Here is a 12,575-nt window from a genome sequence, read left to right as displayed (position 1 = left end):
TCAAGGCCCTATCATCTGAGATACTGAAATCCTCCTCCAGACTATCTTGTACTTTTTCTATAAGCTATACTAGCTCTGCATCACTCCTCTATGCTGCTTTAATTCTCTTCTGTATAGTTAGTTGCAACATCAGATTGGCAATAAATGCCTAATGATCACCCTCTATGAGTTCTATTACCAGTATTTCTAGATCCATCTGAACCGGATGCTGAATCTCCATTGCAGATACTAATGCACCCATTGATTTCCGGCTCAAGGCATCAGCCATCACAATAGCCTTTCTCGAGTTGTAGTTGATGGTGCAGTCTAATCCTTATTAGCTCCAACCACCTCTTTTGCCTCATGTTCAATTTCTTCCATGTGAAAAAGTATTTCAAACTCTTATGGTTATTAAAAATCTCACACCTACCCCCATAAAGATAATGTCTCCAAATCTTTAGTGCGTATACCACCGCTGCCAACTCCAGTTCATGGGTAGGGTAATTTTTCTCATATTCTTTCATCTGTCATGAGGCATATGCTATAACTCTCCCTCGCTGCATTAGAACACAGTCGAACCCTTTATACGATGCATCACTGTAAATCATGAAACCCTCTTCACTTGAAGGAATTGTCAATATTGGTGCAATGATGTGCCGCTGCTTCAACTCCTGGAAGCTCTGCTTACATTCATCAGACCACTCAAATTTTACCCTTTTCCTGGTTAATCTAGTCAACGGACCTGACAATTTGGAAAAACCATCAACGAACCTACGGTAGTACCCAGCCAATCTCAGGAAACTTTTGATTTCCTGCACCTTTTTTGATCGCACCCAATCTACCACCACCTCAATCTTGCTCGGGTCTGCTGAAATACCACCCCTGGATATCACGTGTTCAAGGAAGGTAACCTGCTCCAGCCAGAACTCGCACTTCTTAAGTTTCATATACAATCTTCTTTCCCTTAGTACCTAAAACACTATCCTAAGATGTTCCTCATGCTCTTCTGAGCTCTTTGAATACACCAGTATATCATCAATGAATACCACCACAAACTGGTCCAGATACTGGTGAAAGACCTTGTTCATCAAATTCATAAACATTACATGAGCATTTGTCAGCCTAAGCGGCATAACCAAGAATTCGTAATGGCCATACTAAATCCTGAATGCTGTCTTTGAAACATCCGCTACCCTAACCTTTACTTGATGATACCTAGACCATAAATCTATCTTCTAGAAAACCTATATCTCCTGTAACTGGTCAAACAAATTATCGATGTGGGGAAGTGGGTATTTATTCTTGATAGTCACTTTATTAATTTCATGGTAGTAGATGTACATTCTTATCGACCTATATATATTTTTTTCACAAACAATACTGGCGCTCCCCAAGGCGATACACTGGGCTGAATAAACCCCTTATCTAACAGTTCCTGCAACTGATCCTTCAATTCTTTTAATTTCACTGGTGCCATTCTGTATGGTGTTTTTGAAATCCCTAGAATCAGATCAATAACAAACTCTACCTCACGATCAGGAGGCAGTCCTGGAAAATCCTTAAGGAAAACATCAGGAAAATGCCGCACTATCAGGATATCCAATCTTAACTCCCCCTTCTGATATCTTCTTTACACAAGCCACATAACCATGACAACCCTTTAGCAGCAACTACCTCATCTGAATGGTGGATAACAACTATGGTGGGGTGCGCACACAAGACCCCACGAATATATACTCCTATCCTCCTGAAGGTCTGAACACTACCACTCTCTGATTATAGTCTATACTGGCATAGTGAGCCGCTAACCAATTCATCCTCAGTATCACCTCAAACCCATGCATATTCAAGACCACTAAATTAGCTAATAAAGATCCCCTTTGAATGCATACTAGACAATTTTCGACTACCTTTTCACATATCCCCACAGCCCCTATCGGTGTAGTCACTGACAAACTAACACCCAGCTGCTGTGTTTCTAATCCACAAAATTTAACAAACTCTAGGGCGATAAAAGAACGAGTCACCCCTGAATCAAAAAAAGTAATAGCTGTAAATAACAGAATTGAAACTGTACCTGTTACTACGTCTCCTGCCACCTTAGCATCCCCTAGTGTTAGCGCATAAACTCGTCCTGGGGTGACATTCCTATGATGTCTGCCTCGTGGTGCCTGACAACCTCCTTTAAATGGTCTATAAGCAGGCGCAATGACTGGCTGTGCTCAGCAATCTCTTTCCATATGTCCAGGCTGATAGCATTAATATCATATCACCTCCATGACCTGACATTTCCCTAAGTGTCTCCTGTAGCATATGGGGCAAGCAGGGGGCATCTGCTTGCCCTACACTACCCGATCTCCCCCTCCCTATCTTTGTCCTCCTATATTATCCTACCTCCTTCAAGGCCCCTCGCTTGGACCCTGCTTGAACATCTGGAGGTGTAGGCCTCTTTCCCTGGCTTTGTGCCACAATGCCTCCCTGTAAATCACTTTCAATCACTGAAGCTCGATCAACTATCTCTGAGAAAGTCCAGGCCCCAGAAAGCTACAACCAGCTCATATAATCCTTGGCTCAAGCCCTTCTCAAACTTCCTCACCTTTTTTTCCTCATCTGACACTAGGTATGGAGCAAAATGAGATAGTTCAATAAATCTGATGACATACTGTTGCATCGTCAAGTGTCCCTGTGCCAAATTCAAAAAACTCTAATGCTTTTGCACTTCTATTAGCAGTAGGAAAGTATCACTCCAAAAATATGTCCCTGAAACAGTTCCATGTCATCACTTTAGGTTCATGCTTTTATTTCTCTAACATTCTCACCGATCTCCACCGGCGTTTAGCCTCTCCCGTCAATTTAAACGTAGCAAACAAAATCCTCTGCTTGTCAGTACATGGGAGGACTGGCAACATTTCCTCAAACTTTTGGATCCCGTCCTCAGCCTTGAATAAGTCACTCTCCAGAAAAAGATGGGGGTTTCATATGGGTGAATTGCTCAATCATGTAGCTCTGCTCCCCAGAATTCCTGGCTATCTCCGCCATCACTTGTTGGATGACGCTACATAGTACAACATCAAGGTCTCCTCCACCCATACTGAAAGGTTCTGCATCATCCCCTCCCGCTTGTGCACTACTACTCCCTGGATCCATCCTCTAAAGTATATAAAACGGTTTTAGAACTCTATTATCATAACTCACTAACACACCCAACATACTAAAACTCACAAAATATTTGGCCATAAACATTTCTCTTAACACTCTTATTCCCCGTTTAAGATTCAATCCTACCACTCAGAAATACGATTTGGTGATAGTATCTATGGTTTTCCAAAAGTTGTCACCCCAGGAAAAACATAGAAACAATCATGGAACTCCCTTCTCCAGGTCGCATGATAGAACCCTAAATTCTAATCTCATCCTCTAACAATCACTAACTCATATCTCAATCTTCTCATTTCTTATTTTCTTTAAAATCCATTCCTATACCTTGGTATTGTATTTTACTATTTACTAAAGTCTGTAGAACCTAGCAACCTACGCTCTGATACCAAACTATAACACCCCAATTTTTCGTACCATTTTTTTTTTCGTATAAATAAAATAAATCAATCACCACAGATCAGCCACGTCAACACCTCTGATACCATTCAAACATAACCCGACCCGAAGTGGGTACCGAGTATACAGACGTTCTCATAGACATAAACCTAATAGCGTAAGTCATTTCATATAAACACAAACTGCAACAAATACACATACCAGAGTATTAACCATTCATAAATACAAGTCTAACACAAAAACTCTAGGGGAATCAAACCTCCCTAACTCAAAACACTCACTTTGTCTACTCAGGGTATTAACTCCCTGCCATCTTGGAGCTCTATCACCAGGTCTATCTTGATTTCTTGAAATATTTAAATGATTAGTTGATTCACATCTCAATAATACATAATAAATTATCTACAGGGTGTGGCAATATGAGTTTCATTATATCATAGCTTATATACTCATTTTAGTGATAATATCTTCTGAGAAAATATATACCATTTCCATAGTCATATTTATATAAATATAAAGCACAAGTTTTTACAAGCTTCATATCCATTTTCAACTCGTTCACATGCAATCTATGTCTTCCAGCGAAGTTCCCAAGAATAGGGAAGCTTACTCTCTGCCCTAATATCGTTTGCATTCTTACCTAATTAACTCAGGTTTGGCTACAATTGATATTTATCAAGGCACTCACCTTACTCAGTAAGCCCTCAGGCAGAGTGTTTTACTTCACTTCATTATTTATATTATTAACTTACACTATTTCATTCCTCATTTCCATTTTCATTTCCAATTTTCATTTCCATTTCCATTTCATTTTCATTTCTTTTCCATTTCACATCTAGCTCATGAGTATCCTCAGTAACCGATACATTCATGTTCGTAACTCATGGCTGCCCTGAGGATTTTTCTCCACATCATGCTTTCCCCCATGAATAGGGTTATGCGGCTCGAAGGTTGGACCAAATCGTGGTTAGCCGACTAGGTTAGGTCAAATATCATATCATATATCCCGTGTTTGTAGTACAACTGGCTGGCCAATAGTCCTGATCCGGACTCAAGGGGCAAAACAACTCTACTATACAGCTCAGTCTACTATTGTAAAGACCTGCTATTTAACGTGGTTTTTTTAATAACATTTATAATGCTCTGATACCAAATTGAATTAAACCCAACCATCAACCTAGCAGCGGGAAGCGAAAATCAAATAAACATAACCATATATAATTATATACAATACTATAGTGCTAAAAGGTCCCTCAAAATATACATATATGACTGCTTCCCAAAAATACTCTCAACTGGGTTAAGGCTAAACAAAAATACTCCAAAAAATACTCACTTTATTGTCAGGGCAATACTGAGGCCCTTCTATTTGCGAGCTTGATTTGCTCGCTTACTTGGATCACCTGAAAAATGTTAAAGTAATTGAATGAGCCAACGCTCAGTAAGACGAAATATGCTATTACTAGTGTGTGGCAAATGAGTTACAATACCATGAAAATTTGTTTCTATATATAGTCATGTATAAATGAATATGAGAATACAAGTACAAATAACATATAAAGCCACCACCTGTACCCATGTTGCTTAACATATTTGCTTTATAGGTTTTCCATTCATGATACTGCTATTATACATAAGTACACCCAATGCTACTGTAAAATTGTATATACATTTAATAATTGAAAACTTTCCTATGGATAACTGTGTGTCATGATTTAACCCCTCATGATAGGGTTGTGCAGCCCGTAGGCGGGATCTATCCTGGCTGGCTGACCAGGATAAACCACTATACTCCATTAGTCTGATCGGCCCTCCTTAACTCATATATGATGGGAAGCCTGCCCACTCGTGGGCTCTATACGATTGACTGTTATACCACGTATTATCTGAATAGGTGGTTGCACTCTATATACTGTATGTAGCAACGGTACAGTACTCTATAATATGTAATAGTCTAACAGGGTCTGATATTATATAATACATCTCTATATACAACTATCTGTTTTACCATGATTCTATAATAATTGTATAAACCATGACGCTGTGATAAACTGTATCTGTATCAACTGTATTTCAAAAATGAACTGTAAAAACTATATGTCATGGTACTGTAAACTGTATCTGTATCAACTATATAATCATGGTATTCTGAAATTACTATAATATATTTCCTCTGTTTATATATTTTGTAAAACATAACTCTGAAAAATATTGTAAAACATGTTTCTGTACAATATCTATATTCTCAAGCCACACAGTAGTTTTAAAACATATTAATCATACTTGATAAACTGTATAAATTTCTACTGTGAAAAATAATTTGGTAGAATATATATAATTTTATACTGAAATCATACTCGAATAACCTAGCACAACATATTTCCCTTACCTGATTTCTGCTAAAATCTCCATACTGTAACGGGTCCTACACCTGCAGGGTTCTCCACTCAACACCTTGAAACTTATAAATCTCAGAACAAAATATTACTATTTCTACGTCTACAACATTTCCTACAACTACTGGAAAGTCAAATTTTTCTTAAAAGACCTTACTTTGAATTTGGGATGAAATCCAACTTCGTCCCACCGACGATCAGCCCCAGCAAACTTGAAAAGAACTCCACCAGGAGCGTCGTGGTGGGATCGTAGAGAGAGAAGAAAGAGAGTCTTTGCTGAAATTTCTGCGTAAAAACTGAGTTTAAGCACTATTTATACTGCGAGATTCGTCGATAAGCCACGTCACCTCGTCGACAAGTCTTGTAGAAAGTTCGTCGATGAACCTGCACCCTCGTTGACGAATGTCAGACTTCCCAAAAATTCTCTCTCGGTATCTTCTCGTCGACGAGATCCTGAAGAACCCTCGTCGACGAAACCCCTGTGTTCGTAGACGAGGCCTGGGAAATTCATTTTGTTATTATTTCCATTTTTCTCTCTCTTTATTATTAAATATCAATATTCTTCGGGTCGTTACAACTATCACACCACACGCACCGCGAGTCTGTGAGGTTGCATTAACACCACTAGCAACGGTAGTGTGCTCAATATCACAACCTATCATTAGGGTTTTCATATCCATCCATCAGGGTTATCATTACTACATACCCGCAATCCCTATGCAGTATTGATATTTCATCAATCACATTTCAATATTCATATTGTAGAATTTTAGTTGCAATATTCATATTTCTTATATTCGCATTTTTCATAACCATATTTCTCATATTCACATTTTCTCATATTCATATTTCTCATATTCACATTTCAATATCTGTATTGTAGTATTCACATTACAATACTCACATTTATTCTCATTTCAGTATTCACATTTCATTATTCTCATTGCAGTATTATCATTGTAATATTCACATTTTCAGTATTCACAACTTATTTCATCATTTCAATGGCATTTCATCAGTTTAATGCTCATTCATCTCATAAATACATATACACATTTCATTTCACATAATTCACATTTCTCAATAAAACATTTTCATCTCAGAAGATATACATTTTTCAGTACATTCCCCTTTCAATCATTTTCCCCATTTCTAATCTCATATCTCCATTCACATTTCATAATCTCATATTCTCAGGGTAAATCATTTAACCCAGTTTTAAACATATCTCAATATAAATCATATGCCACACAAATTTCATCTGATATTTATATCATAAATAAATTTCAGGTAAAATATCATAGTTCCATTTCTCATATTTCTCAACCCATAACTTTCAGAAATAGACTGCTATAATTTATTCTCCTTACCTGACTTATTGAGATTTTGCTAAAAAACCCAATTTTTACGCCCTTCGGTGTTCGCAACCCAAAAACCTAAAATTCACATTTACCCCAAATTATTCAACACAACTCCTAGAATAATTTCCATTCAACATTTCCTATGTTTCGTATACTCCAAATTAGCTTAAAAACTCTAAAATACACCACTTACCCTAATTTTGGGATGGTGCCCCAGAACCCCAACTTGAAAATCTACTTCGCTTACGTTGCATAGAATCTTCCCAAGAACCCCGTGGTGGTTCCTAATTGTCAATCCGGGCTTTAACAGAGCTGAAATTGAAGGAAGAAGAAGGGAGCTTCGTAGGGTTTGGGAGGGAAAGAGAGAGAGTGATTTTTATTTGTTAAACAAAATGAGCTTGTGGGACTTTGTTATATTCAGTGCTGTAGAGAAAACTGTAGCCGGTTTTCTCTAACCCTCAGAAAACTGTCGCCAATTTTCTATTTAACTGGCTCGATTTTTACTGTTTACCTGTTACGGCTCCACGGTAAAACCAAATCCGTCTCCGGTTTTCTGTCTCCTCTTGCAAACCGTCGCCAATTTTCTCCTTTCCCAGCCAAAAACCACTTTTCCCCATTTTCTCTTATTATTTTGTTTTCCTGTGTCTCTATATAGACCCTTTCTCTGATTCTCTCTTATTTCTTACTCTTTTCTTGGTTATTTTCTTTTCTTTTCTGTTATTTTCTCACCAAATAGGTAGGTCTGAGGGCTTGGGTGTGGTTTAACCTAACCAGGGTTTAGATTAGGTTGGGCTTCAACTAGGCATGGGCTAGGTTGGATTGGGTTCTTAGGTAGGGTTGACTCGAGGTTTGGGTAGATTTGACATAGGTTTTGTTATGGGTCATTGTGTTGATTCAAATAGAAAAAGGGTTCAGGTTACGGGTTGACCCGATTGTTATTTGGGTTCAGGTTGTGGATTGACCAGACTAGTGTTTGAGTTTAGTCTCGAGTTGGCCCAAGGGTACTCGGGTTTGGGTTGACCCAACTAGAAATCTAGTATGGTTTTGGATTGACTCGATGAGAAATTTGAGTCTAAGACTATGTTGGATTGGATTGACTCAACTCAAGTCCTAAGGTGGATTTGAATGGCCGCGCAAGATTAGATCATTTGGGTAATTACTCATTCAAGCATGTTCACTAGTTATTCAATTCACATAATCACTTGTACGGTCTTGAAATAACCTAATATGTCTGTTCAAAACTTTACAATCTTGAACCCAACTTTAGCTAAAACAACCCAATTTTGAAATTAAAATCAATCCTTATGTTCCAAAATTTTGAGATTCCAATATCATAATCAAAACAGAAACTGAATCGACATCATTCAATTATGCATTTGGACACTAAAAATCAATTAAAGAGTTCAATTACCTTCCATGCAATCACACATTACAACATGCATCCATCAATCACTTAACACCCATAACCTAGACCAAAATCAGATGGTCCACATTAAACACTAAAACAAACCAATGTGCTAGAATGAACGCAATAAGAAAAGGAACCCTACCTTCAAATCTTCCACTCCTCCTTTCTTCCTTCTACTGAGTGGGCACGGAGCAATCCCAAGTGAAGTCCCTTTCTTCTCAACATCTGTTCTTTTCCTCTGAACTCCTATTTACTTTCTGCTTCAATCTCCTTTCCTTCTGTAGGAATCCCTCTCTTCACTCTTAGTTGCTCGAGAGTCCTTGCTTGAATGATGCTTTTGTTTCTCTTAATCTCGGCTCCCAGCTTTCTCACTCTCTACCTTTTCCTTATCCGAATGGCTTCCTCCTCTATATCTCAACTTCCTCCTCTCTATTTATAGGCCCTCGAGCAGTTTCTCTCTTCCCAAACCCTTGGAGTGAATCTCTCTAATTTTTAAATTATTTCAATTTTAGTTCTTGCCATCCGTCCCAGGCAGTTGGGGACAAACAATTCTTCTGGCACGTGGGAGAGGGTTGGATTAGGGGGTGAGAGCTAGATGGGTTTTGGGCTATGGACTGAGCCCACCCATCATATGACTTGAGGTAGGGAGTAAAGAGCTGAGCCCAACTAGACCTTAAATTGGACTAGGGATATAAATAGGTGCCAAATTGAACTATTCACATGAAATTAGGCTCAAAACACTAAGTGGAATTTCTGATTTTAGCGAATGATTTTTGTATATATTTTTGTAAATTGAGTGAGTGACACATAGACAATGTAATGAAAATGGATATATGTGTAGTTATAATAGGAGAGTAGGTGAATTAAAGTCCTAATTGAGGGCTATTAGGATAGGTGAAGACCTTAAATGACACTAGATTTTTCAATCAAAATAAAAAGAAACACTTACTATTTTTTTATTTTTTTTTGGGTGAAATTTTCAAAATGAAATTTTTTTATTTTTTATTTTATTATATAGGAACTCCAGCCACCAACAAATCCTTTGGACCCCTGGTGAAATTTTCTTTGCTGGACAAAGCAAGGTGTATATATATATATAATTCATTAATTAAGGATTGAATCCCAAGGAAGAATAGAAGCAAGCTAGTGACAAATATTAGAGAGATAAAGGTCTACTAATGTCATCAATCAAAATCTTAAGATACCCTTTCGCCGGGGGGTATCATGCAACCGACCAATTTACAGGGTGCTGCAGGTACCTTTCTATCTAAACTTCTCCTCACCTAATTTTCACACGCTTGAAATGCTGGTTTGAATATGGAGGCAGGGAGGCTTGTGTTTGAAATGCAGTGGACTTTAATACACATGGTACAATTTGTAGTATATAAAGTGGTGTTTGGGAATAAAATTTAAATTTGTTTGTATTTAAATCAAGTTTAATGTATTTTTATAGTGTATTTTGCTAAAATTGATACGAATCCAATTCAAGTTTTGAATTATTTTAGACTCGCAAATATAGGTAAAAGTTAAAATCATAAAAATTTGTCTACTTAATTTTCTCACTATAGAATTCAATAGTGTGCCAACTTTAGCTTTGTTCAATAAAAAAAAAAAAAAATATTTTTTTTTTATTACATAGGCCAACCAACAACAAGCCCTTTAAACCCCTTATATTTTTTTTTTTATTACATAGGCCAACCAACAACAAGCCCTTTAAACCCCTTGGTGCGGCACCAAACCTACGGATCAGCGTCCTCCCCCTAGGTCTAGCTGATCAGGTAAAGTCTGGAATGCAAACACGGCTTCCGTGCATCAGTTGGATGTTCGGTTAACCTGACCCCCGGGACACATCTCCATTACCATATTATTATTGTACTAATATTAACTTTAGGTTTGGGGTAGTGTTAAAATTTAGATTTGTATGGATTTGGATAAAATATAATACAAGCCCAAAATCTATTCACCCAGACACAACATTACTTTTTTTGGATGATAATTACTTTCTTGATGCTTAACATTTGTGTCTGTTGCGGGATGAAAATAATGGGGATGCTCCTTCGACTCCCGTTGACCTGTAAGAGGAAGAGAAGAAAGGCTTGAAGGACCTGGGGTGTACTTCGGGAGATCTTTCCGATGCCTAAGTAAGAGGAACGCTTTCAGGAAGGCTAAACGCAACAGTAGAATAGTGTTTTATCACTTACCTTTGCCTTTTCTCCAACTCCCTTCTTATAGGGGCTTGAGTTGACCGCCGGTTGGCTCGGATTTATTGCACGGGGGCGTAACTCGCTCTCCAACAATAAATGTGTGCGTCTATCACTTAGTTATTAAGGGTGTCGGCGTGGATCTCTCCTCCTCTTTATTAGGTCGGAGCTAATCACTCGTCAGAATGTTAGACCCGGAGAGAGTGCGAGATAAACGTTGACCTGCCCTCATTAGTGTGATTTATTATGGGCATATCAGTGTCACTAAGCTCATTATTCAGTTAAAGTATGTGTGTCGACGTCGAGTTTTGAGGACTCATTTGGGTTGCCAACATTTCTTGAAAGTTTTAAAATCCAATAAATATAGACTACCAAGCCATTAATATATCTAATTTGTCCCTTTTTATCTTTGTAAAATGGAGTTACCACTTTATTTATTTCTAAAAAGGCAAAATAGAGGAAAACGTTTTAAAGAGATTATATTTGAGAGTGCAATTATGCATAGGGAACTTAATACTTTAAATTCTCATTCTTGAGAATTCAAAGGATTAGTTTCCCAAAACACCCATTCCAATGACTAGTTGTCATGCTTATTTTGTGTATGTGAGTGTATATGTACATCTCTTTAAAATGGTTCATTTTAGAAAATACATAATCTTCACCCCTTTTGAAAAGACTTTTGTAGGACTTATGCAGAGGTCTAGGCCTCGTGAAAGTACTTTGACGTCAAATCTAAACAAAACCAAAAAACACAAAGAAAACCAAAAAACACAAAGAACATACATAAACAAATACATGCATGCAAACAAATGAAAAATGCAAAGGGATTTGGATTTCTGTTTGTTATGGCCAAATCTATAAAGTAGATTGTTTACATATCCTCAAAAAAGGAATTAAGTCATTTGTAGTTTGAAAACCATATTTAAAAAAAACTTAAAAAAGAAACCTTTTGGATGATTTTTTTTTTGCAAAATCATTGTTGAAAAACATTTGAAATTTTTTAAATGTCTTTGTTGACACCAAATTCTAGTATGGGGGTATGCCGCCAAATGGGGCATTGCATGGTGATTGCCCCAAACAGGAAAGTCAAAAAGATAAAAATGAAAAATAAAAAATCTAAGAAGATACAAAAGATTGAATAGGCAAAGTCGCCACCTTTTTTTTTTTATTATTTTTTTATTTTTTAAGAAAAAATGGAGGAAAAAAGTTTAGCAACTTTGGGACACAGAGAACAAGGTTTAGGAGTACATTTATATGTAAAGAAGGTGATTGACCAACCATTCTAAAAGAGATCAGTCAACTATCACCCCTATGGACACTCATTATAAGAATGTTACTGCTCTCTGTACGTGTGCCTTAACTAAAGAGAGAAAAAGAAGAAAAATTCTCATTTTTGGTCATCCGATGAAATGTCACTGTCTAAGAATCCAAACAATAAGATTGAGAATCCTGATATGCCCTTGTTTTGAAAGGGGTTGGCCTTAGGAAACTCTAGATTTTTGAAAATAGAAAGGGAAAAGAGAAAATGATGAAAAAGCTATGATTGATAGCAATGAATGTATTTAGGGGTGATTTTGAAATTAGGGGTCGTGGGAAGCCAATATTTAGATTTCTTAATTTAAATTAGAGATTGACTAGATAGCATGCATCAGTGAAGTCAATAATTAATAGAGAT

At 37.2% G+C, this 12,575-nt stretch overlaps 1 long non-coding RNA gene across 1 annotated transcript; it reads right to left on the bottom strand.

Moving 5' to 3' along the window:
* Positions 1-4,731: 4,731 nt before the first annotated feature.
* On the bottom strand, positions 4,732-9,346 carry LOC131154997 (uncharacterized). Its single transcript, XR_009136728.1, has 2 exons — positions 8,842-9,346; positions 4,732-4,937 (listed from the first exon to the last, which is right to left on the bottom strand). It is a non-coding gene; the product is annotated as an uncharacterized LOC131154997 (long non-coding RNA).
* Positions 9,347-12,575: the final 3,229 nt, after the last annotated feature.

The sequence above is a fragment of the Malania oleifera genome, chromosome 5 (assembly GCF_029873635.1).
Source record: "Malania oleifera isolate guangnan ecotype guangnan chromosome 5, ASM2987363v1, whole genome shotgun sequence".
NCBI lineage: Eukaryota > Viridiplantae > Streptophyta > Magnoliopsida > Santalales > Ximeniaceae > Malania > Malania oleifera.
This window is presented reverse-complemented; position numbering and strand designations above follow the sequence as displayed.